This window comes from Mytilus californianus, unplaced genomic scaffold, assembly GCF_021869535.1.
Source record: "Mytilus californianus isolate M0D057914Y unplaced genomic scaffold, xbMytCali1.0.p SCAF_6, whole genome shotgun sequence".
Classification (NCBI taxonomy): Eukaryota; Metazoa; Mollusca; class Bivalvia; order Mytilida; family Mytilidae; genus Mytilus; species Mytilus californianus.
In genome coordinates, this window is record NW_026262712.1 from 74,467,257 (window position 1) to 74,494,266 (window position 27,010).

At 33.5% G+C, this 27,010-nt stretch overlaps 3 long non-coding RNA genes across 3 annotated transcripts; 1 reads left to right on the forward strand and 2 right to left on the reverse strand.

Moving 5' to 3' along the window:
* Positions 1-19: 19 nt before the first annotated feature.
* Positions 20-19,266, forward strand: LOC127705156 (uncharacterized). Its single transcript, XR_007983719.1, has 2 exons — positions 20-104; positions 18,780-19,266. It is a non-coding gene; the product is annotated as an uncharacterized LOC127705156 (long non-coding RNA).
* LOC127705151 (uncharacterized) lies at positions 207-3,477 on the reverse strand. Its single transcript, XR_007983712.1, has 2 exons — positions 3,209-3,477; positions 207-957 (listed from the first exon to the last, which is right to left on the reverse strand). It is a non-coding gene; the product is annotated as an uncharacterized LOC127705151 (long non-coding RNA).
* Positions 18,876-22,145, reverse strand: LOC127705149 (uncharacterized). The gene is made up of 2 exons (XR_007983711.1): positions 21,877-22,145; positions 18,876-19,626 (listed from the first exon to the last, which is right to left on the reverse strand). It is a non-coding gene; the product is annotated as an uncharacterized LOC127705149 (long non-coding RNA).
* Positions 22,146-27,010: the final 4,865 nt, after the last annotated feature.

The window sequence follows — 27,010 nt, forward strand, 5'->3', positions numbered from 1 at the left end:
AACTGGAGACCTTGGAGGAATTAGGCCTACTTATACATGTTATAAGCCTCATGGTGATAGTCAGTAATTTATCTGGAGGAAAATGAACAAGGAAGATACAAAAAGTGAAGGTACATGTAGTCTTCAGTTCCAGAACAGACATAGTTGTCAGAAATTTTTTTTTTTAATTATCTGGTTTATCTGTTCAAATAAAGACAGAAGAAATCTATCTATTACTAAAATATAACTGTTCTGAACTGCATTTTATTTAATGAACGTATAGCACTGTCAACATGTACAATGTACCTGACAACAAACAAGCAACAATCTTTTAGTTCACAAGTACAACAGCTTGATCCATATGTGATCCAAAATGTGCAGAATGCTATTATGGTGGGAGGTTCAAATTCACTTTATACTTCTCTACTTTGAATATTATATCCTATATCACCTTCATTGCTGGTGATCATCATGTCATGTACATGTAGAACTTATTTTTAAACTTCTATTGGAAACCAAATTGGTCAAATATGTCTTCATAACGAGTTGAAAATATGGAATGTCTTGGACTAGGTACTGTGGCTTCCAAAGATTTAAAGATTGTCTGATGGTCTTAAATCTGTATTGTATATGACTGTTACATGTATAAATGAAAAAGGCTTTTATATCTTTGCTTTTGTACAGACATCATTGACATTTATATTAGCAAACAATTTGCATTTCCTGGCATATCTATTTGTTTGGCGGCTGAACATTTCCAAATGCATGTTTCATGTTTTTCACATCCTTTTTAGTTTTCTGATGAAAATGCTGTTGCTTCCAGTTGATACAGATTCTATAGCTGAGCCTGTCTGGCCATTTCTTTATGTCTAGCATGTGTGTGAATTATTCACAATGACTCTCAATTTCATTTCCCCAAACTTTCTGTGTCTGATTCCTTTCAATAAAGCTATATAGACCAGGGAAGAATGTCTGCTCCTGAAATATCAATTTAAATATATTTATGGAATATTCTGATTTCAAAACAATGCTGACTCCATTATAAAGCTTATTTAAGATTATTTAACATCCGTTTCAGAGGAACTCATTTAATTTTTTTCTTTAATAATTATCACTAGCTTTTCCAGACTAAAAGATGAAGAAAAAATGTACATGCATGTTTGTTTAGGATTTCCCTACCTACATGTACATACCCTGTTACTAAATACTAGTGTTTATTCAAACACATTTTAATTGATATGTTCCTCTGGTTAATGACAGAATGTTTTATTGTCCTTAAATAAATGTTACTTACAGATATACATGTAGGTTATCTAAAAGTAAATTTATAAATTGATACTGTGAATCCATTTCTAGGATCCACATCTTCTTGTCTTTGAACATTTTTTGGGGAAATAAAAACACTGGCCCTTGAGTAATCCTTTTTGGGATTAGTCCTTGAGGTGTGGATTCCCTAATCAAATTTGTACCTACATGTATTTATTATCAGAATCTGTACACAAATCTTTAAACTTGTATTTCATTTCATTTCACATTTTTTACTTTTTGTTTAGCATCATCATTTCCAGACATTAATCTTATAAGATACCTATTGATTTTGTTTGATGGTTGGTTGTTTTCTGAACAATTTAACATACATGTATGTACTATGATAGAGATAGCCTCGTCTGTCTTGTTCTTCTATATATTGATCAAGTATATGTATTGGACATGTTGAATTTAAAGATAGAGTATTCTATCAGTCAAGAGCATAATTACTTAATCAAGTCTTCAAAATTATTTATACTAGTAATGTTACAAATGAAAACAAAGCAGTGGCGAACCCAGAAATTTTCTTCATAATGGGGGCCTGTACAGCCATGCTTCAGTGATTCCCTATATAAACAACCAAATTTTTCCAAAAAGGGGTCCTGAGCCCCCTGAGCCCCCCCCTCTAAATCCGCCTCTGCAAAGTTACTCAATTATGTAGTTAAAGCTAAATATTTGAGTATAAAAGACTACAATAAATGGGGAATGTGTCCATAGGACACAAATGATGCCCACTCTTGCAGATCATATAAAGTTATAAAACGACATAACTGAAGAACGGTAAAAGTGATGCTACCCAAATTTGTGCTTGATCTGAGTTTTTTTGGTAATAAGTATTGTGTATAAGTTTCATAACATTTGGTTGAGGCAAACTAAAAGTTAGAGAATGGAAACGAAAAATTCAGAAATTTTACCATTTGTTCTGGAACGGTTAAAGTAACACTTTTTGCCTCTTTCAACTGATTTTTATAGTTCGTTCTTATATTGTACTGTTACACCACTGTCCCAGGTTAGGGGGAGGGTTGGGATCCCGCTAACATGTTTAACCCCGCCACATTCCCAAGTCAGGAGCCTGTAATTCAGTGGTTGTCGTTTGTTTATGTGTTACATACTTGTTATTCGTTCATTTTTTTTGTACATAAATTAGGCCGTTAGATTTTCTAGTTTGATTGTTTTACATTGTCATTTCGGGGCCTTTTATAGCTGACTTTGAGATATGGGCTTTGCTCATTGTTGAAGGCTGTACGGTGACCTATAGTTGTTAATTTCTGTGTCATTTGGTCTCTTGTGGAGAGTTGTCTCATTGGCAATCATACCACATCTTCTTTTTTATATGTACATAAACAGGATGAAGTTATTTTTCTCACAAAGCATTAAGCTAATATCTAATGAACACTGAAACACTAATTGCCATTCTGACCCACTGTAGCCAAGTCCAAGAATAGTGAACAATTAATTTCTTTCTTGGCAGAAAATTTCCCCTAACAATTATCTGGAGCACCACATGATATCAACATGTATCAGTGTGTGACAGAAGTAAAAAAAGTATGCTGATATTAAAACTTCTTCTGCATGTGCTGGCATAAGTATACATGTATATCTTTGCAAGTACACAGTAGAATATCATTAATAAGATGACATTATGATTTATATACTATTACCAAGGATGTATAACTAACATATACGTCCTTGCTATTACCAATGAATTTAGATTTATCTGATCCCATATCTTCATTGACTTTGTAAATTATAATTTTTTGGTAGGAGAATGAAGACTTGCAATGTATTTTCTGGGATATTGCCATGTTTTTTTAAAGTACACTGTGAATCCTCCACAATGATTTTTTTTAATAAACACTCGAGAAGTTGCCCAATGATAGAAAAATGTCAACCTTTAATACTCTTATTTTCGAGAATTTACCTTTGAATGCTGACTTGATTATCGGGTAGCAGATATCTGGTATGTAAACTCTTCCATAGCCCGTTTGAAGCATGTTGGAAGCCTGACCATGCAATCTTTGATTTCCAAAATTTGTCTCTTCTCAAATTTCAATTCTTTCACTTTGTACTAAGGCAAAATTTCAGTTAATGCATTTTCTATGTTGTTTTTCCATTTCTACGTCGCCATCTTCAACATGTTCCTAGGTCGCGTTTATAAGGAGCATTCTGATTGGTCGATATAAATACTTTCTGGGGTTAATATTACGTTATATAAGGTCACAAAAGTGAAACCTTGTAGGGTACTTGTTAGATCTTCGTATGTAGTATAACGTAGTATAACGAAATCCGAGATCTATATTTTAATTAGATTGCACAATTTGTTATATCAAATTGATAATTTGTTATATCAAATTGATAATTTGTTATATCAAATTGATAATCTGTTATATCAAATTAATAATCTGTTATATCAAATTAATAATCTGTTATAACAAATTGTAAAAAGTAAATTGGCATGGCCCTAAAAGGCTTCTGTAGATAACATAACATTTATTTTGTCACTATACGCTCAGCTTTCATCATGAAAACGATCACATTGATTTCAAATCATTTTAGGAAAGCACTGTGTAAGCAGACATTTCAGGAGGCAACAAGTCTGTAGGCTGACTGTAAATTATCTGAACAAGCTCATTTCTTGTCGACTTCATAATTGTTTCAAACATTTTAAAAGATGTCACCCAAATTTGGTCTATTTCTTTTAGCTTAAAATTCTTGCTTTTTTCAAACTCATGTTCATTTATTTTTCAACCCGGCCCAGAAATATGAAACTTTGAAGTCCCTGCGGTTACCTTTAATTTCAGAAGTGGATTTAGTGGAAGGCGACTCGGGTCACCCCTTATTAGGGCTACATTTATTGTTAATGTAGACTTTTTACCTGTTCCACACAAAAAGTTGTCTAGTTTGGGACCCCCGGGCACCCATTTTTTTCATAATTCATCCTACATCCGCTTTTGAATTTGTTTGCTTATTTGTTCTTTGGGCCAAATGGTCTATGAATATCTGTCTATATATTGACAATGAAACCACATCTTCATTGTCCCACAAAAATGTCGAAAATGTGTACATTTGATTTTTTTCTAGCTTCTCTCATGCAATAGCGGTACCTTTTTGGTCACTATTTATGTGTTGCGTCTAAATATGAATTGTAACACTTTAAAGTGACTGAACAGGTAAAACAAATACTTCTCAAGAAACAGAAAAAGAAGACTACTTGGAACAGCACCAGACTATGTATGAAAAAAAACTCAGATCGGAATAGCATGGATGATATGTTTATATGTCCTTGTGAATAAGCAAGGAAAGCTATCAATAATAGTGCATTTTTTTTAAAAAAGTTTATCAGGTTTTTCATTCATTTTCTGTTCAAATTTTACACAATCGGTCAAAAAGGCTAAACTAACTTTACTGAAACTTTCAAACAATATGACAAGTGTTTCATTCACCAAAAAACTTGTGCGTTTTCTGCAAAAAAAATCACGCGCGATTTTGTGAATGAAAGGGGAAAGAAGATCCTTACGCAGTGCACCCGCGCATGTCAATTGCGAACTGACCCAATCATTTTTTTATCAGGTCCAGTCAACTGATACTGACATTATCAGAGAGTACACATGAAAGGAAAATTGCACAAATTACCAATAAATTGTTATATATGATATTATAGAATTAAATATGTTTTATTACAAAAAAATGTGTTCTCAATCTTGTAGATAGATATAACAGGATGTCATATCAGTACCAAAGACAACTCTCAATCCAAGTCACAATTTGTAAAAGTAAACCATTATAGGTCGAAGTACGGTCTTCAACACGAAGCCTTGGCTCACACCAAACAGCAAGCCTTATAGTCCATATAAATCATGACAAAAAACATAAACAAATAAAACTAACCACTATCGCTTACTAATAATCCTGACTATATGTATTACATGAACTGGTTGCCATCAGAAATGAAAATATAAATATTCCAACCAAAAGCATATGCTTACACATGCAAACAAATATAAAGCAATATGTAATATATTAAAAGATATAAGAAGCCAGCTGACAACATGTTCTAGAAAATTATTTGCAATTAATATTTCATTCCAAATCCATTTACACAAAACATCTTACAGTATTACTACAACTGGAAATTAGTAATAACAACACTTAACATGTACCGTCAAAACTAATTGCTTCTTCTAAGACAAAAACCAGATAAGATATTCATCACTTCTATACATATAAGATGTAATATTCTCATATTTGAACGGCCTACTGTAGTAGTCCATTTTGTCAAGCAGTAATCCTCAAAAGTAAATAATACGTTTTTCTTATCAAGTTGATTATAACCTCACAAACTATTACATAACTGTCAAGACACAGTATGCATTTTAAAACTACTTGCATTGTCATAAACAATAAACAATCATATTCATCAGAACAAAGGAAAAGTGTTTGTATTGCTACTCTAGCTATTATATATTGCTTTCAATTTAGACTTATATATATATATGTATATATACTGACACATGATATAATATATATATATATATGTATATATTATATTATATCATATGTGACTATAAAGCCTCCTTCCATCATAACCCTGATCCACCAATACTACAACTAAAAACAAAAACCAGGAGAAAAAAAACACTATTGCTTGGAGTGCAAGATTCCAATAAAAAACCTATACCCACAAACCACCGATCTCAATATAATCAGCTAAAATACGGCAAGCTATTCAGAAAAGCTATTACTTGTTATAGCTACTAGTTACCGTATCACCATGGTGATACGGTCTGATTAGTCAGAGGCTGGACGTCTGGAATGTGGTTAATCTGTTAACGGTATCTCATTGGTTATAAATAACATTAAATGGCTGCATCTCAGCTGCTTCCGGGCTGCTTCTGGAGGAAGTGAAGGATATCTTAACGTCTGATTGGCTATTATTGAGTTGTATGCATTATATGTCAACGCGTCCGTTAGTGGGGTCGGATAAAAATCATGATAGTAGGTCATGGGTAGAAACTATAATGAAGTGTTCAAATGCTATCATAATTTAAGCCAAATTTAGTTCACGAAGCCCTGTCAATTTGAGCAAATTATATCATTCTGTGATGATGAAATTTATGTTATCTTGAAATTTTGTTGCAATTTTGGTACAAAGGTGTGTATTTATGGATTATTAATGTTCTTTCAAAAACAAAACAATAATACATCTAATCTTCACTTTATAGTGCGTATTGAAACATATTTTGCTATATTTCTTCATAAACTATAATTTTAAATAGTAAATACACAAAACGTGTTCTCTATGATAAAAAATGTTATCCTCATATTTTCATTGCTTGAACATATTAATTAGAAAATATTCAAATCACGGAATTTACCGTATTGATCTTTCGTTCCCCCTCGCATTCACCGCTTCATTGATTTCTGATGTAAACAAAACAGACAATTGCCGATAAACAGCTGATTAGAAGGATAGAAAACAAACAAGGTGAGTAATATGGTTGCGTGTGTGCAAGGAAGCAAACACCAAGCATCACGGTTTAGTTATGGGCAAGGGTTTCAGTGCACTATAGTTTGTTCAATAACCCCCTATACAAGCTGGACGTCTACGACGATAGATGAAATTAAAAAAGGCAGCAATGAGCAATTTGAATTAATATGCCTGAAACCCAAGATACTTCCAACACAGCGAGGTCCCAAATGATGTTCGCATGTTGGGTAGACAGTTTAATGTACTCGTACATGATGATTTATTCTTTGGAGTCGTTGTACACCCCAGGCGGACCCAAAAGGGGGGGGGGGGGGGGCCGCCCCTCCCCTTGGTTGATTATATAGGCCCCCCTTTATGAAAAGTTCTGGATCTGCCACTGTACACAGTGGCGCTCAGCAGTTATTGTTAATTGATATATCAACAGCACTGAGAACTGCATTTGACAAATGTTTGATATAGATAAATCCAATTCTAATTTGTTCACATTACAATGTACAATGTATCAGGTCTTACAATAAGTATATTTCTTCGTAATGATAATTACTATTTGCTTTGATTCACATGCTCGAGATAATCAAGGTTTCCCATTTTCAGATGGTGCTGCTATTTTGCTAACCTTTAAAAATCTGAATGAGCTGATACTTATATGTATAATCATCAATATACAATGGTGCTTGAGTTTAATCTATCGGCTGTATTTGTATAAGTATTTGTAATATGTGATATTGGCAGATCGAACTGACTATGTAAAGGCTCTAGTTTATGACTTGGATGCGTTAACAATGATGGTGGTTGATAAGGAAATCCAGATCCAGGATAATCCAAAACCGAACAGGTATTTTACGTTTATATATTAAAATTCATCCTCCTGAACATAGTACCCATATATCTGTCCCGCTTCAACCATTGATATCATACTATAATCACTTTTCAATTGTGGCGTCAGATATTTTGTATTCTGACGTCAAAATTTTACGTGAACCTTTGCAATTGTGATGGCCAGTAATTGCAGACAAATAGCAATAAGTAGGATTCAAAGCAATCTTTAATAAATCAACTCTAATGAAATATTCTTATATATATAGATGATCACATGGCATCATGAACATAGACGTCGCTTTACTAGTGCCGAATATATTTTTTTCAAATGCATCTATTGAAAATAAAATATTGCATGCCTTTCATAAGTTCTGCTTTGGACATACCTGAATAACAATGCCGAATATAATGGAAGCATACATTAAGGTAAATTTCTTTATTTTTCACATAGCATCTGACAGCATTGAATGATACGATATGAATCAGCAGATTTATCGTTGTTTTAGAAGTTCAACGAGAAGTTATATATTTTACTTAGTTTGTTGGGTAACATAACATTTATCTTGTCATTATAATATAAAAAAAGAAGATGTGGTATGATTGCCAATGAGACAACTCTCCAAAAAAGACCAAAATGACACAGAAATAAACAACTATACAAAGCCCATACTGCATAGTCAGCTATAAAAGGCCCCGAAATAACAATGTAAAACAATTCAAACGAGAAAACCAACAGCATAATCTATGTTTGCTCATCATTCATCATGAAAACGATCACATTACAAATCATTTTAGGAAAGCACTGTGTAAGCAGACATTTCAGGAAGCAACAAGTCTGTAGGCTGACTGTATATTATCTGAACAAGTTCATTTCTTATCAACTTCATAATTATTTCAAACATTTTAATAGATGTCATCCAAATTTGGTCTATTTCTTTTAGCTTAATATTCTTGCTTTTTCAAAGTCATGCTCATTAATTTTTCAACTGCGCCCAGAAATATGCGGTTACCTTTAATTTCAGAAAAGGATTTAGGGAAAGGCGATCTGGGTGCTCCAGCTAGATATAGAAAGGGGCAGGGTGCCAGTGAAGGGCAGGGCACTTTTTTATGATAGGAAAAGGCACTTCTCATTTCTTTTGTCTACGTTTCTGTGTGTCACTTTTTTTTTACTGTATATGTTGTTAATAAAGATGCATAAGTTGTTTTGATTATTTACTCTATAAAATTTGCATTAGAAAAGTCATTCATACTACATGTTCATAAAACATGGCAATACACATTCATACATCAGATCACTATTAACCAAAAGAAGCGAAATAAACTTACTATTCTCCCCCCCCCCCCCTTGGAAAAAGGCGTCAGGGAGGGGCGCAATTGAAGGCACCCAGGGTGCGGCGCCCTTCTAATTTGGGCTAAAGAGACCACTGTCTTCTATACATATAAGATGTAATATTCTCATATTCGAACGGCCAACTATAGTAGTCAGAGGCAGATTTAGAGAGTTTTTCAGGGACCCCCCCTCTCCCCCCCCCCCCCTTTCGTGGGAAAACTTTGGTTGATCATATACATGTAGTGAATCACTGAAGCATGACTGGAGATGGCCCCCTCTTATGAAAATTTCTAGATCTGCCACTGGTAGTCCATTTTGTCTAGCAGTAATCCTCAAAAGTAAATAATACATTTTTCTTATCAACTTGATTATAACCTTGCTAACTATTACATAACTGTCAAGACACAGTATGCATGTTAAAACTACTTGCATTGTCATAAAGAGTAAACAATCATATTCCACAAAACAAACAAAAAAGTGTTTGTATCGTTACTTCAGCTATTACAAACCATATATATATATTATCATATGTGACTATCAAGCCTCCTTCAATGATAACCGGGGCCTCGGTGGCCGAGTGGTCTAAGTAGTTACTTCTGTAATCACTAGCCAGTCAACACTGAGGTTGTGAGTTCGAACCCCGCTCGTGCAGGTGCGCTCGACTCCAATCTTAATTGACTAGGATTGTCAGTTTTCCTATCGAAGGTCGATGGTTTTCTCCGGGCACTCCGGCTTCCTCCACCAATAAAAACTGGCCGCCACGAAATAGCCCAAAAGCGTTGCTTAAAAGTGGCGTTAAAACATAAAAAATCAAAATCAAATCAATGATAACCCTGATTCACCAATACTACAACTAAAATAAAAAAAAAAACCAGGAGAAAAAAGAAACTATATATTCTGATGCTTGGAGTGCAATATTCCAATAAAAACCCCTATACCCACAAACCACCGATCTCAATACATGTATAAGCAGCTAAAATACGGCAAGCTTTTTAAAAAAGCTATTTCTTGTTGGCTTAATAGTCATGATATTGGTAGTAAGATAAGTCTAAAAGCTATGAATGAATATCTTCCCCGAACATGCAATAACAGAATCAATATGTATTGAATTCAAATTATATTTTTTTTCTTTAACAAGCAATTAAGAATATATAGACAAATGATGAATTTACCTATGGGTAATTCCCTAACCTAGTACCCTAACGTAGTCGTAATTGAGTGTCGATATCTTGTCAAGCGTACGGTTGTTTTCGACAAGGAAAGCATAAACAGTTAACCGGGTCACAAAAATGATTATAATAGACATGGTTGTGCAAACTTTCCTAACTAACTTGATACGGAAAATGTAATTATTTTTTTAAATAACTATGGTCTGTCGTTTTTGAAACAAGATATTTAAATGGGAATTAGTTAAAAAGTCAAAGTTCAAATCAAAAATAAGTGTTCCATGTAAGATTGTTTTCGAAAATTTAATTTGTTCATAATTCTTTTAGTTTTATGTAATAAACTTAATAATATTCAAATAAATTCGGACCTTCCCTTATCTGATCACCAGCATGGCTAAAGGAATTATTCCCAGAGGTCTGTAAGGTGACACGTCCAGGTATTCAAGCGATTTCCTGTCGGGCTAAAAAATTCTTATTACACATTTACATAATGCAAGTTAATGCATCGCTTCACTTCTGAGGGTACTGATCAGTGTACACGGCCGATAACTTGTAACTTTCCATTTTAAAACTATCAGGTGTAATATACATCTTTGTCTTGCGTGTCCGATAGTGATATACTATAATCGTTACTAAACTCATACGCTTGTTTACAAATAACATTTCTGGTGTAAAGAATGATATCTGGGACTATTATACTATAATAGTATAATAGTCCCAGATGATATTTATGAAAATCTAAATAATTCCAAAAAAAGATTTGATAAAATAAAAATCTATTTACATATTTTCCAAGGGTAAATTGGGGAAAATGTAAGTATATACTCGTCAATAATTATGGACATTTTGAAACATGCATTGCCAAATATTGATTTAACAAAAATGTACGCACTTGTCGATCATTCAATTTGGTTTTATACGCCTAGATAGAAAGTTGCGGAACTATAGATAGCCGCAATTTAAAATATAAACATGTATATTGAATATAAGAGAGAAACATCCAGAACCAATCTGAATTAAATACAGGTCGATATCTAACTTGCTTTGGTTCATCGAAGTTGTGGACATAGTAAAATCACAGATTTATATTTCAATTAGATTGTTCTCGAACAGTTTAAGAAATTCGTCATCATCACAGTTGTTGGGTATAATGTATAATAATGTGAACATGGTTCTATTAGTACCTTATGTCAATTTTCCTGTTCCGACATGCATGTTATATATGGATGTAGGACAGAAAGTCACAGGACAAAAAGTCACGGACAAAAAGTCAAAGGACAAAAAGTCACAATTCAGTTTTGAGATTTTTTTTCTTTATACAAGAAACACTAATTTAAAAAATTAAATTTTTGTTTTTTCTTGAACTATTGTATATGAAGCAACTTTGTAATTAAAATTTATTCAATAAATATCAATAATGATCAAATAATTGCTATGAAAACAAAATGTTAAAGTGGATTGGTACTTAAATGGGTTCATTGCGCCAAGAAATACATCCTTTGCATGATTAAAATTTAATAAATTTTCATTTTTAAAGGCTTATGAACAAATTCCTAAACTTAAAAATGAATATATGTAATAAAAAGAAAATATTTGAAGATCTTTCTCCTATACATTCAAAAAATTGTCAACAAATTATTTGTGACTTTGTCCTGTGATTTTTTTGTCCTATCAAATTTGTGACTTTATGTCCTCAATCTAATTAAAATATAGATCTCGGATTTCGTTATACTACGTTATACTACATACGAAGATCTAACAACTACCCGTATAAGGTTTCACTTCTGAAAGATTTTGCATGTGACTTTTTCAACCAATCAGAATTCTAGTTATCCAATCTGAACAGCGCACGCGGAACATATTTACTTGAATGAGGTTCATTGAAAAGTCCCGAGGGTATCCAAAAAAATAAAAACAATGGGACTTAAAATTTATCGCTTCGATTGTTAATCGTTTGGAAATAGTTTTTAAATCTCTTTCGTCGTCATATTGTAACTATAGCCATGAATATTTGAAATATGTGACGTTTGTCAAAGTTTTCAGATGTGCCTCATATGCTTTATGACTTGAGGTCGGATCGTAATCGTGGAAATTAAAGAGTACAGTAAACACTGTTAAACTGTTCACTATAGCACTGCCAGAGGCGGATCCAGGGGGGTGTGTGGCTTCCGGGGGTTGGACCCCCCCTTTTTTTTGACGATCAATGCATTTGAATGGGGACATATAGTTGGAACCCCTCCCCCTTTTATAAATGGCTGGATCCGCCCCTGACTGCTTCCCTCTGTCAGACGTGGATCAAGGATTTTGATAAGGGGGTGCAAACTATGCATAGTTTGAATGGGACATGTAAAAAGTCTAAGCAATGATAAACTATACATATATATGTTTAGCGCCACATGCACCCCCTCGGCTTGCATACAAGAAAAAAAACTGTCCTCTATTAGCTGCTCTGGTGAAGTTTTTTTTAGCTCAGTTGGTCGAGTCTACTAGAGAGGTGCCTTACTGTACGAATTTTTGTGAACTGTCAGGTGGGGGGGGGGGGGCTCTTTTATTTTGTATCTAGTAAGAAAAAAATCTTAGGTAGTAGGCTATATATTTAAATACATGTGTATTTCCTATACAATTCCCATGCTGTAGCAGATACATATATACAAAAAACCAATCCTTGTCTATCATTGACATAATAATTGATTAATAAAATTCTAACTTGATCTGTAACTTGTCATGATAAAACAATACACCAAAAATCAAATCAATATCTTCAAGCACGAAGAAAAAAAAAAGTGTGGAAAACTGATTTGCCAGACTGACGGATGGACAGACAGACAGACGGATGGAGTGCAAACCTAAAGTCCCCTTCGACTTTGATGGTAGGGGACTAATAACCAGGCATTTTGTAATATCAATATATGATTTAGATAGCTGTGAATTTAGCTCGAACTGAAAATTCTTGCTTTTTTACCTTTTAAATAAATCCTTACATTTACAGCTAGCAATAAACCTGACTTCCAAATAACCTTGCATTTTGTAAGATCAATATATGATTGAGATAGCTGTAGAGTTTTATTCAAATCCAAGTTAATTTGAAAAAGTTATATAGGGAGCTACCATTTTATTTTTAGGGGGGGGGGGGGGGGGGGGGCTAGGATGAAATTTGAAAAAAATAGGCAGGACAGGAGTTTTGAGTAAAATAAAGGCAGGATGAGACACTTGCAAAAAAAAAAAGTCAGGCCACACTTAAAAATATTTTTTTTCAGTAAAGAGTAATTAAAGTGTCAGATGATTTTTAGTCTTCATGCCTATCTGATTAAAAAAAAAACTTTTTCACATCAGGACAATAAAAGATTTTGAGAAGGCAGCTATTATATGGGTAGATAGGGTTAGGGCAAACAAACATGGCCTCAGGATGACAATTTAAGTTAAAAAAAAAAGTCAGGATAAACTTTAAAAAAGGCAGGACCAAATAGAGGGAAAAATAAAAAGGCAGGACAGATATTACAACTAAAAAAAATGCAGAACAAAATTTTTCATCCTAGCCCCCCCCTTTTAATCAATTTTTTCAAATTGAAAGCAATAAACTAAATTATCAATAACCTGTCATTTTTTAAGATCAATATATACTTGACATAGAAGGGCTGCAGAAGTCATATGCAGAATATAGTGGCCCTATTGCTTCAAAGTGTCTGCAAAATAGACCAAAATCATAAATAATAAATCATGAAAAAGGTCGTCAGAAAAAAATGCCTGTGTCGGACATGTTCACCTTAAAATCATTCCATACACCAAATGTAGAGGCCTAATTGCTAGTTTGAGAACTAGACTTAACCACAACAACTAAAGATTGAACCATGAAAAAGAGGTCAAGGTTCGATGAAAACTGCTAGTCCAAAATGCATATGTACATCTAACAATTATTCTATACACCAAATATAGTTGACCTATTGCTTATAGAATCTGAGATACAGAATTGACCATAATACATTTGTAAAGTGAAAATTTCAAATGAGAAAAAAAAACAATTTTTAATCAAGCAGTCACTGAACCATAATAAAATGCTCCGCAGGGCGCAGCTTGATACGACCGCAGAGGTCGAACCCTGAACAGTTGGGGCAAGTATGGACACAACATTCAAGCTTGATACAGCTTTGCATTTGGATTGTGATTAAATATTTGACACAGCATAGGTTTCTGACACAGAATGAATGTGGTCTAAGAACTTAAAAATCTTAAATTGGACATTCACCTATTATGGTCCAATATCCAAAATCTAAATACATGGTTAGATTCAGCATATCAAAGAACCCCAAGAATTCAATTTTTGATGAAATCAAACAAAGTTTAATTTTGGACCCTTTTGACCTCAATGTGGACAAAGTTGATAACGGGGCCCAAAAATCAAAAATCTAAATACATGGTTAGATTCAGCATATCAAAGAACCCCATATATTCAATTTTTGTTGAAATCAAACAAAGTTTAATTTTGGACCCCGATTTGGACCAACTTGAAAACTGGGCCCATAATCAAAAATCTAAATACATATTAGATTCAGCATATCAAAGAACCCTAAGAATTCAATTTTTGTTAAAATCAAACTAAGTTTAATTTTGGACCCTTTGGACCTTAATGTAGACCAATTTGAAAACGGAACCAAAAATTAAGAATCTAAATACACGGTTAGATTCGGCATATCAAAGAACCCCAATAATTCAATTTTTGATGAAATCAAACAAAGTTTAATTTTGGACCCTTTGGACCTCAATGTGGACCAATTTAAAATCGGGGCCCAAAATCCAAAAACTAAATACACGGTTAGATTCAGCATATTAAAGAACCCCAAGAATTCAAGAATAAAACCCCATTGAAATTGGTCAAGAAATAAGCAATTTATACAAAGTATCTTCTTTTGCACAATACTGTGCAATTAAATATTTCTTGCTATTGCGCAATACTGTACAATTGACAATTTCTTGCTATTGCGCAATATTGTGCTATTTGATATCTTGCTATTGCGCAATACTGTGCAATTGAAGATTTCTTGCTATTGCGCAATACTGTGCAATTGAAGATTTCTTGCTATTGTGCAATACTGTGCAATTGAAAATTTCTTGCTATTGCACAATACTTATTATATAATAATTTACACATCCTCTTTGGTGTGTATCTCCTACCATATCATTATTATTTGCTTTTAAATATAAATCAGAAATAACCAACTTAAAATGGAAAATTTTAAAAGAAAAAAAAAAGGAAAAAAAAAATATCCCCCCCCCATATTTTTTGAACCCCCTTATGATTAATCACCCCCAAACTCAATCCCAGCCTTCCCTTTGTGGTATGGTACCTTGCAGTACAATTTCAGAGAGATCCATACACTTGAACACAAGTTATTGTCTGGAAACTAGAAAAATGTGTTTTTTGGCCCCTTTTTGGCCCCAAATTCCTAAACGTTTAGGGCAATTACCCCCAAATTCAAACCCAACTTTCCTTTTGTGATATGGAACCTTTTAGTACAATTTCAGAAAGATCCATACACTTACACACAAGTTATTGTCCTGAAACTAGAAAAATGCTTGTTTTTTGCCCCTTTTTGGCCCCTAATTCCTAAAATATTGAGGCAATTACCCCCATCATCAATCCCAGCATTCCCTTTGTGGTATGGTACCTTGCAGTACAATTTCAGAGAGATCCATACACTTGAACACAAGTTATTGTCATGAAACTAGAAAAATGCTTGTTTTTTGCCCTTTTTTTGGCCCCTAATTCCTAAAATTTTGAGGCAATTACCCCCAAAATCAATCCCAGCATTCCTTTTGTGATATGGAACCTTGTGGTACAATGTCAGAGAGATCCATACACTAACACACAAGTTATGTCTGGAAGTTACAAAAATGCTTATTTTTGGCCCCTTTTTGGCCCCTTATTCCTTTACTGTTGGTACCATAACCCCCAAAATCAATCCCAACCTTCCTTTTGTGGTATTGAACCTTGTGGTAAAATTTCATAGAGATCCATTCACTTAAACTAAAGTTAGAGTGCGAAAACCAATGTGTCTTCGGACGACGACGACGCCAACGTCATACCAATATACGACCACAAAAATATTTTGCGGTCGTATAAAAATTAGGTCAAGGACAATGGACATTTGTTGGACAGAAACTTAGTGACTACACATATAAGGTACACAAAAATGTATCTGTGTACAAGGTATAAAACATCCAGGTCATCTATCTTCTGAAATATCAAACTTTATTCAAATAGTTTATGCTGCTGTACGATTATGCTGATTGTAATCCCTTAGTGTCACATTTTACAACAATGGTCTCAGGTGACACAAAAACTATTTCATTAAATTCAATCACATTTCATGTGCCTGTACCAAGTATAAACCCTGTTGTATACTTGTAGTACATGTTGCATGGCCTATAGTTTTTATTTTTTTATTTTTAGAATTGTGTATTAAATGCATATGACAGATCTATATAAAATAGATGTGGTACATTTTTGTACATGCAGTGATGTGATGTACATGTACATGAATGATTATCACAGACACAATGAACAAGATATTTCTGCTGAATTTATTCACTACTTTTATAGACACATTAAAGACTAGAGCTTGACATATTGCATAGACAATTGCCTTTCCTTCTATTGAAGCCTTATATATACATGTAGGTTGCATTCTAGATGTCATTTAATTATTTTTTGCTATTTTAGTTGCTGTCGGTCTATTACAAAGCAGGGTTATTATTCACATCACATAAACATATTCTTGTCCTGAATATGCATATTAATTTGCCACTGGACTGTAAGCAGCTATCCATCATCATCATCATCATCATCATTAACATATATATAAACGTTTCATGTATAGTATCTCTTCTTGTTCATATGTAAACTTTAACCTACTGCTTTATATACATTGTGTAGAATCTGAGAAATGGAATTAACCACAATATATATTAATTTGCACAAAAAAATAACCTTAATCACTGATGGGTAAAATGAGGTTGGGGTCACATGAACACCGTCTTTTATTTTTACCTAATGTATATACCTTAATTTTTTATTTAGATATCTGTAGACTTATAAGTTGAAACAAGAGTGCACACGCTGAAATGTCTCGCCTACTATACTGACCATTGATTTTATGTTGATAGTCCTACTTATAAAGTTTTACTACAAGTATCACATTAACATTTATGATCCAAGAAAATGAGGTCAAGGTCAGATAAACCAAGGCGGAAATACATGTACACCTTTAATACAATCATTCCATACACAGAATATATATGACCTATTGCTTGTAGTATAAAACAAACAGACCAAACCATGGAAATTCCATATGGACCAATGAACCATGAAAATGAAGTCAAGGTCAGATGATACCTACCAGACATACATACATGCATACACCTTACAATCATTCCTTACACCAAATATAGTTGACATATTGCTTAAATTTTAAGAGAAACAGACCAAAACACAAAAACTTAACATTGAGCAATGAACCGTGAAAATTAGGTCAAGGTCAAATAAAACCTGCCAGACTGATACATGTATGTACATTGTAAAATATTTCCATACACCAAATATAGTTGACCTACTGCATACAGTATTAGAAAAACAGACCAAAACACAAAAACTAAACTAGTACCACTGAACCATGAAAATGAGGTCTCAGATGACACCTGCCAGCTGGACATGTACACCTTACAATCATTACATACATGTACGCCAAATAAAGTAGACCTATTGCTTATAGTATCTGAGATATGGACTTGACCATGAAAACTTAACCTTATTCACTGATCCATGAAACAAAATCCGAACTTTTTTTTCAAGTAGTCACTGAACCATGAAAATGAGGTCAATGACAATAGACGTATGACTGACAGAAACTTCATATCATAAGGCATCTATATACAAAGTATGAAGCATCCAGATCTTCTACCTTCTGCAATATTAAGCTTTTAAGAAGTGAGTTAACGCCGCCGAATCACTATCCCTAATTACACAAAATTTAGATTATTTTTTAACTTTTGTGATAAAATTGTGATATACATGTATGTGCTCAGTTGATACAACATTTTACAATTTTCATGCATCTTGGGACTCGCAAGTTTTGAAAATGATGAGTCCAGACTGATTATGATGAGTCCAGGACTCGCCTTAGTGAGAACCCGGGGCTCGACAAAAAATTGAGAGACAAGTTGAACCCCGTCTGACAACACATGTACATGTAAACCTTTGATCCCATACATGTATACCAAATATAGTTATCGTATTACTTATAATATGCCACAAATTCACTTGATAAAATCACTACACATGTAGTTTTTTAAGGAGCACTGAACAATGAAAAGGGAATAAGGACAATGGACAAATGTCTTGACAGAAACTTCTAAACATAAGGATTCCTTATACATTATCATGATTATGATTTTAAGAATGACAAATCCATGATTTCTACCCTCTGAAATATAAAACTTCATATAAATAGTAAATGTTGTTGTCCGATTAGCATTTCATGTTTTGCATGTCTTGTATTCTGAAACTTTTGTCACAGACAGGACATAACTGGAGACCTTGGAGGAATTAGGCCTACTTATACATGTTATAAGCCTCATGGTGATAGTCAGTAATTTATCTGGAGGAAAATGAACAAGGAAGATACAAAAAGTGAAGGTACATGTAGTCTTCAGTTCCAGAACAGACATAGTTGTCAGAATTTTTTTTTTTTAATTATCTGGTTTATCTGTTCAAATAAAGACAGAAGAAATCTATCTATTACTAAAATATAACTGTTCTGAACTGCATTTTATTTAATGAACGTATAGCACTGTCAACATGTACAATGTACCTGACAACAAACAAGCAACAATCTTTTAGTTCACAAGTACAACAGCTTGATCCATATGTGATCCAAAATGTGCAGAATGCTATTATGGTGGGAGGTTCAAATTCACTTTATACTTCTCTACTTTGAATATTATATCCTATATCACCTTCATTGCTGGTGATCATCATGTCATGTACATGTAGAACTTATTTTTAAACTTCTATTGGAAACCAAATTGGTCAAATATGTCTTCATAACGAGTTGAAAATATGGAATGTCTTGGACTAGGTACTGTGGCTTCCAAAGATTTAAAGATTGTCTGATGGTCTTAAATCTGTATTGTATATGACTGTTACATGTATAAATGAAAAAGGCTTTTATATCTTTGCTTTTGTACAGACATCATTGACATTTATATTAGCAAACAATTTGCATTTCCTGGCATATCTATTTGTTTGGCGGCTGAACATTTCCAAATGCATGTTTCATGTTTTTCACATCCTTTTTAGTTTTCTGATGAAAATGCTGTTGCTTCCAGTTGATACAGATTCTATAGCTGAGCCTGTCTGGCCATTTCTTTATGTCTAGCATGTGTGTGAATTATTCACAATGACTCTCAATTTCATTTCCCCAAACTTTCTGTGTCTGATTCCTTTCAATAAAGCTATATAGACCAGGGAAGAATGTCTGCTCCTGAAATATCAATTTAAATATATTTATGGAATATTCTGATTTCAAAACAATGCTGACTCCATTATAAAGCTTATTTAAGATTATTTAACATCCGTTTCAGAGGAACTCATTTAATTTTTTTCTTTAATAATTATCACTAGCTTTTCCAGACTAAAAGATGAAGAAAAAATGTACATGCATGTTTGTTTAGGATTTCCCTACCTACATGTACATACCCTGTTACTAAATACTAGTGTTTATTCAAACACATTTTAATTGATATGTTCCTCTGGTTAATGACAGAATGTTTTATTGTCCTTAAATAAATGTTACTTACAGATATACACGTAGGTTATCTAAAAGTAAATTTATAAATTGATACTGTGAATCCATTTCTAGGATCCACATCTTCTTATCTTTGAACATTTTTTGGGGAAATAAAAACACTGGCCCTTGAGTAATCCTTTTTGGGATTAGTCCTTGAGGTGTGGATTCCCTAATCAAATTTGTACCTACATGTATTTATTATCAGAATCTGTACACAAATCTTTAAACTTGTATTTCATTTCATTTCACATTTTTTACTTTTTGTTTAGCATCATCATTTCCAGACATTAATCTTATAAGATACCTATTGATTTTGTTTGATGGTTGGTTGTTTTCTGAACAATTTAACATACATGTATGTACTATGATAGAGATAGCCTCGTCTGTCTTGTTCTTCTATATATTGATCAAGTATATGTATTGGACATGTTGAATTTAAAGATAGAGTATTCTATCAGTCAAGAGCATAATTACTTAATCAAGTCTTCAAAATTATTTATACTAGTAATGTTACAAATGAAAACAAAGCAGTGGCGAACCCAGAAATTTTCTTCATAATGGGGGCCTGTACAGCCATGCTTCAGTGATTCCCTATATAAACAACCAAATTTTTCCAAAAAGGGGTCCTGAGCCCCCTGAGCTCCCCCTCTAAATCCGCCTCTGCAAAGTTACTCAATCATGTAGTTAAAGCTAAATATTTGAGTATAAAAGACTACAATAAATGGGGAATGTGTCCATAGGACACAAATGATGCCCACTCTTGCAGATCATATAAAGTTATAAAACGACATAACTGAAGAACGGTAAAAGTGATGCTACCCAAATTTGTGCTTGATCTGAGTTTTTTTGGTAATAAGTATTGTGTATAAGTTTCATAACATTTGGTTGAGGCAAACTAAAAGTTAGAGAATGGAAACGAAAAATTCAGAAATTTTACCATTTGTTCTGGAACGGTTAAAGTAACACTTTTTGCCTCTTTCAACTGATTTTTATAGTGCGTTCTTATATTGTACTGTTACACCACTGTCCCAGGTTAGGGGGAGGGTTGGGATCCCGCTAACATGTTTAACCCCGCCACATTCCCAAGTCAGGAGCCTGTAATTCAGTGGTTGTCGTTTGTTTATGTGTTACATACTTGTTATTCGTTCATTTTTTTTGTACATAAATTAGGCCGTTAGATTTTCTCGTTTGATTGTTTTACATTGTCATTTCGGGGCCTTTTATAGCTGACTTTGAGATATGGGCTTTGCTCATTGTTGAAGGCTGTACGGTGACCTATAGTTGTTAATTTCTGTGTCATTTGGTCTCTTGTGGAGAGTTGTCTCATTGGCAATCATACCACATCTTCTTTTTTATATGTACATAAACAGGATGAAGTTATTTTTCTCACAAAGCATTAAGCTAATATCTAATGAACACTGAAACACTAATTGCCATTCTGACCCACTGTAGCCAAGTCCAAGAATAGTGAACAATTAATTTCTTTCTTGGCAGAAAATTTCCCCTAACAATTATCTGGAGCACCACATGATATCAACATGTATCAGTGTGTGACAGAAGTAAAAAAAGTATGCTGATATTAAAACTTCTTCTGCATGTGCTGGCATAAGTATACATGTATATCTTTGCAAGTACACAGTAGAATATCATTAATAAGATGACATTATGATTTATATACTATTACCAAGGATGTATAACTAACATATACGTCCTTGCTATTACCAATGAATTTAGATTTATCTGATCCCATATCTTCATTGACTTTGTAAATTATAATTTTTTGGTAGGAGAATGAAGACTTGCAATGTATTTTCTGGGATATTGTCATGTTTTTTTAAAGTACACTGTGAATCCTCCACAATGATTTTTTTTAATAAACACTCGAGAAGTTGCCCAATGATAGAAAAATGTCAACCTTTAATACTCTTATTTTCGAGAATTTACCTTTGAATGCTGACTTGATTATCGGGTAGCAGATATCTGGTATGTAAACTCTTCCATAGCCCGTTTGAAGCATGTTGGAAGCCTGACCATGCAATCTTTGATTTCCAAAATTTGTCTCTTCTCAAATTTCAATTCTTTCACTTTGTACTAAGGCAAAATTTCAGTTAATGCATTTTCTATGTTGTTTTTCCATTTCTACGTCGCCATCTTCAACATGTTCCTAGGTCGCGTTTATAAGGAGCATTCTGATTGGTCGATATAAATACTTTCTGGGGTTAATATTACGTTATATAAGGTCACAAAAGTGAAACCTTGTAGGGTACTTGTTAGATCTTCGTATGTAGTATAACGTAGTATAACGAAATCCGAGATCTATATTTTAATTAGATTGTTATGTCCTGTGACTTTCTGTCCGTTTACCTTATATATATGCCACTGGAAGTACACTAATGATCCCCAAAAAGCCTATATTTGAAGAAATAAAGAAACTTCACTCCGGATAGACTGATAGTAGTTGTATTAACGTCTGATAAGCTAGGGGTTGATTAATTTATTTAGTTAGCTTGTGGGGGAATAAACCATTCCCAATATTGCACTTATGCATAAAATATTAAATGAGAGTAATATAAGAGAAAATATAAATACGAAAAGTCGTATATCTGGTAGAAAAGTCTCACCAACTATAGGATTTTACGTACATTTGTCATTCTTAATCGAAATAACGGACAGTCATTAAAATACATGCATGTACGCTGTGATAAAAAGGGGTGCCGCAGTTGCATAGTATTCATCATTAATTTATTTCAAGTTTATATTTTCCTGTTATTTTTATAAGTTAACGCAGAGGCCGGCATGTATGCATCTCTAGTTAACGACAATCAACTATATAAATATCTGAACCTGATGTGACTTACCGTTCATCTCTTTCTTTTATCTTTTTTTTTTATTTGGGCAAGAACATATACATTGTAAGATATATTGTATATTACCTGTATGTGGTTAGGTGACATCCCATGAGGTCTTACGTATACAGGTTCACATTTATAATGGTTTCTGATATAACAAGGTTTTATGACATTCACACTTCTGCATGTTCTGTATATCAAATTCTTATCTTATTTTCAGACCGAATGAGGATGTGAATATTTTCCAGGAAAAATATTGAGTATCAAATTAATTCCGGGATTTTTTTCTTTCTTGGTATCACAGAAATTTAAAGAATATACTGCTTGTCCGCTTTAGGAGTATTCTTGTCATTTTAGACAGACATATATATGTGTATATATGTCTCTGGTTTAGAGTGGGTTTATGAATGAATGATAAGTCTCGCAAAGGTACAAGATATAAAGCACATTGAAAATTTATTCCGCCGGTCTGTCTCCATTCAAAAAAGGAAAAGTTGACGTTAGATTGATTCTGTTAATTTTTTTTAAACATCGTTGGTCAAATAGCTAAAGTATTTATACGTTGTTACAATATAATTATATATAAAAATATTAATTTTCGCGAACCATTTAGGTCACGGAAATTCCATTTTTTGCCATCAGTAAGGAGAGTTGTACAAATAATGTGAATACACAGAACCCCGATCCAATTCATCTTTTGCTAAAAATATTTATCTTTTTCTGTTTTATATCTCCTAACATCATTCCATTTGTCTCTAATTTCGATTAAAATATGCCAAAACCTGCAGTAAAAATAGATGTATGCCCCAAATAAACATTCCCCGATTGGTTGAACTACTATGACGTCGATGTAAAGCAATGCAAGCCACGATGTAAAGCAACGCAAGCCTCGATGTAAAGCACACGCTTCCCAAGAGTAAGGAGAGTTGTACAAATAATGTGAATTCACAGACCCCCGATCCAATTTATCTTTTGCTAAAAGTGTTCATTATTTTCTGTTTTGTATCTACCAACAACATTCCATTTTTCTATAATCCCGATTTAAACATGTCGAAACCTGCAGTAAAAATAGATGTATGCCTCAAGTAAACATTCCCCGATTGGTTGAAAAGCTGTGGCCTCGATCTAAAGCAACGCAAGCACACGCAAAAATTTCCGTTGATATGTTGAATTTCGACCCCGGGATTCAGCCGAGGTAACCTTCAGCCGATTCACATAGAGATTTTCTTGCGCTCAAATGTAATTCTAAGTGAAGTAAACTGGTAAAGTAAAATTATATTCTTTTACAGAAATATTTACACATTTTATCATTAATGTATTGTCATGCTTCTGCATATTTACGCTGAGCTTTAGTTAAATATAATTCTATACAAATTTTGTTACGTCAAGCATTAAGAGTAAGAATATATTTCGCGCCTAAAACAAGAAAATAATCTGTGTCACAAAATAAGTTTATCAGCATCTTTCTGAAATTTTCCAACAGAAAATAGCGTTAATTATAGAGAAATTTTGGTGAGTATTATTAATGTTAAGGTTCTCCAGAGGTGGTTCTCTACACCTTCTTGGCGGTCAATTTAATCCCATTTATCAATTGTCCCCGATGGCGATGACACCCAGTCGATTTGTGTCATGAGCTAAAATCTTATTCTTTTTGATGAAATAACTTCTTCATTAACTGTACATGCAATTTTTTTGTAGGTTTTGATAACCGTGCTCATTCCCATTGCATGTCCGCAAGATAAATGGGTTATGCATTTGTGAATTGTGTAAGTACAGTAATATTGTGTAATGAATAACGGCGGAGGATAAAAATTTGTAACGGTCAGTGCGTGATCACGTGACATTATTATTTGTAAACAAACGGGCTCCCCATGTAACACGTGTTGGAACTATCCATACAAGGTGCAATCAATCTTATATTTCACTATTTGATGATATTTTTGTGTCTGTTTGTAGGTTTTGCAGATCAGATGTCATAGTGTAGTTTCATCTGGGAACAGTATATCTAATATATAATATATGTTCCTGGTTTCATAGACAAAAAAGTACCATGATTGTTCCTGTTCAGTAGTTGTGAATTTTTTATAGAATTAGAAGGTAAGTCTACATTAGTCATTATTTAATGAATATAAAAATGACTCAATTCTCTGTGTAATTTTTCCCCAATTTTTGAAACATGCATAATTTAAAGAGCATTTGCTTCCTTTGAACCCTCCCCCCCTCCCTACAAATTGCCCAAAACTCATACTCATAGTCCGAGATTACTCTGATGTCCAACATCTGTTTTTGCGATTCCGGCATTTTAACTCTTTATTTTCAAATTGAACACACTCGGCCATTCAGCTTATTTGCATCATAAATGAACGAGGTGTTAGATAATGTTTTCCTATTGAATAAGGATCATTTTCATAAATCAGCTCTCGTAATGCATTGTAAATTACTTTTTCTGTTGGTCATGTCACAATCTTTTAAAGTTAAAAGTAAAAATGCCAGTATTGATGTGTCAACTGTCCAAATATGAGAAAATAGCGGGTGGCAGGTCGATTAAACTTACTTAAATGAAGAGAAAAATGAACTAATTGAGGCTCAATAAGGGTCATTTGCATAAATCAGTTCCCATAATGTTGGTCATGTGACATTCTTATAAAGTGAAAGTTAAAATGAGGGTGGTAATGGGGGTACTTTCATGACGAATAACGGTAATAAATCTTGACAAATGACGTTAACGGTAATTTTTGGTGCATGACGATAAAATGAAGACTTTCTTCAAGACGATAAAAAAAAAATCGACAGATTTTGATGAATCACGTTAATTTTTTCCCAAAAATAACGGTAACGATAATTACTTGAGACCTCTGACGAATCACGATAAGGATATGTTGACGAATCACGGTAAAATGTTAACATATTTGACGCTAACGGTAGCCGTATTGACCGTTTGACGCCTGACGGTAAAGGGCATTCATACCCTCTGAAATGCCAGTATTGATGGGTCAATGTGAAAACTGTCCAAATATGAGAAGATAAAGGGTGGCAGGTTGATCAAACTTACTTAAATGAAGAGAAATATGAATAAATTGAGGCTTGATTTATATGGATCCAGTCGCCTCCAGAAGCAACGAAGCAGCACATCCACTTTGGACGGGCAAATATCATCTATCTGATATGGGACCAGCTGAAGTCCCACTGCCCTAGCTGGTGTCGCAAAACAGTTGTTGGAGGTTAGAGTAATCTCTGACTACAAAACTCAATTCCAATGACAAAAATGCCCTAATCTTAAATTCAAAGAAATGGAAAAGTAATCTGTAAATTATAATTTTGACAATGACCACAATTTGTTTTAGTTCAATGTACATGTAATAATATGCGGGATAATACATGAACTTAATACTGCTTCAAGGTTATACAGGTTTGTCAATGTAAAAATAAAATAATTTGTTTGCTAACTTAGGGAGCTACCATTTCATTTTTCGGGGGTGGGGGTCTAGGATGAAATTTGAAAAAAAGGCAGGATGAGACAATATGAAAAAAAAGGCAGGATGACAATTTATGTAAAAACAAGTCGGGATAAACTAATAGAAAAAAAGGCAGGACAGATAACATCTCAAACTGAAAAAAAAAAATGCAGGACAAAATTTTTCATTCTAGCCCCCCCCCCCTTTTCCCCCCATAAAAATGGAAAGGAAGCTCCCTCATAGTGTTTTCTTCAGAGGGTGTTGGCCCATTAACTCTAAAAATGCTTTGTTCACTAACTCTTCAACGCTTTCACCAATTTGCATGAAACTGTTGTGAATTGATTATTTTATAAATTTTAGGTTTCCCGTTTCAGAGTTATATGGGATTGTATTCATGTATTGGTGTGAGCTCCCTTTAGATTGTTTTGGAATTTTAGAATTTACATTATCCAGTTACAATGTAAGGGGTTTTAAATCAAAAAGGGGGATTTCCATGTTTTTGGACATTAACTTGAAAATGCTTTAACCAGTTGTCATTTGTCATGAAACTTTGGTTAATTGTTTATATATATCTATTGATGCAAGCTCCCTTTCAATTTAATAAATTGTGGAATTTCATTCATAAAAAAGGATAGCTTTCCCAGTTTGCAGATCAAATTCAAAAGTTTGTACATGCACTTCTCTGGCATGTTTCAGTAAATGTGTAAATTATAACTGACATAACTAACTTTGACAATGACCACATATTTTTAAGTTCAATGTACATGAAATATA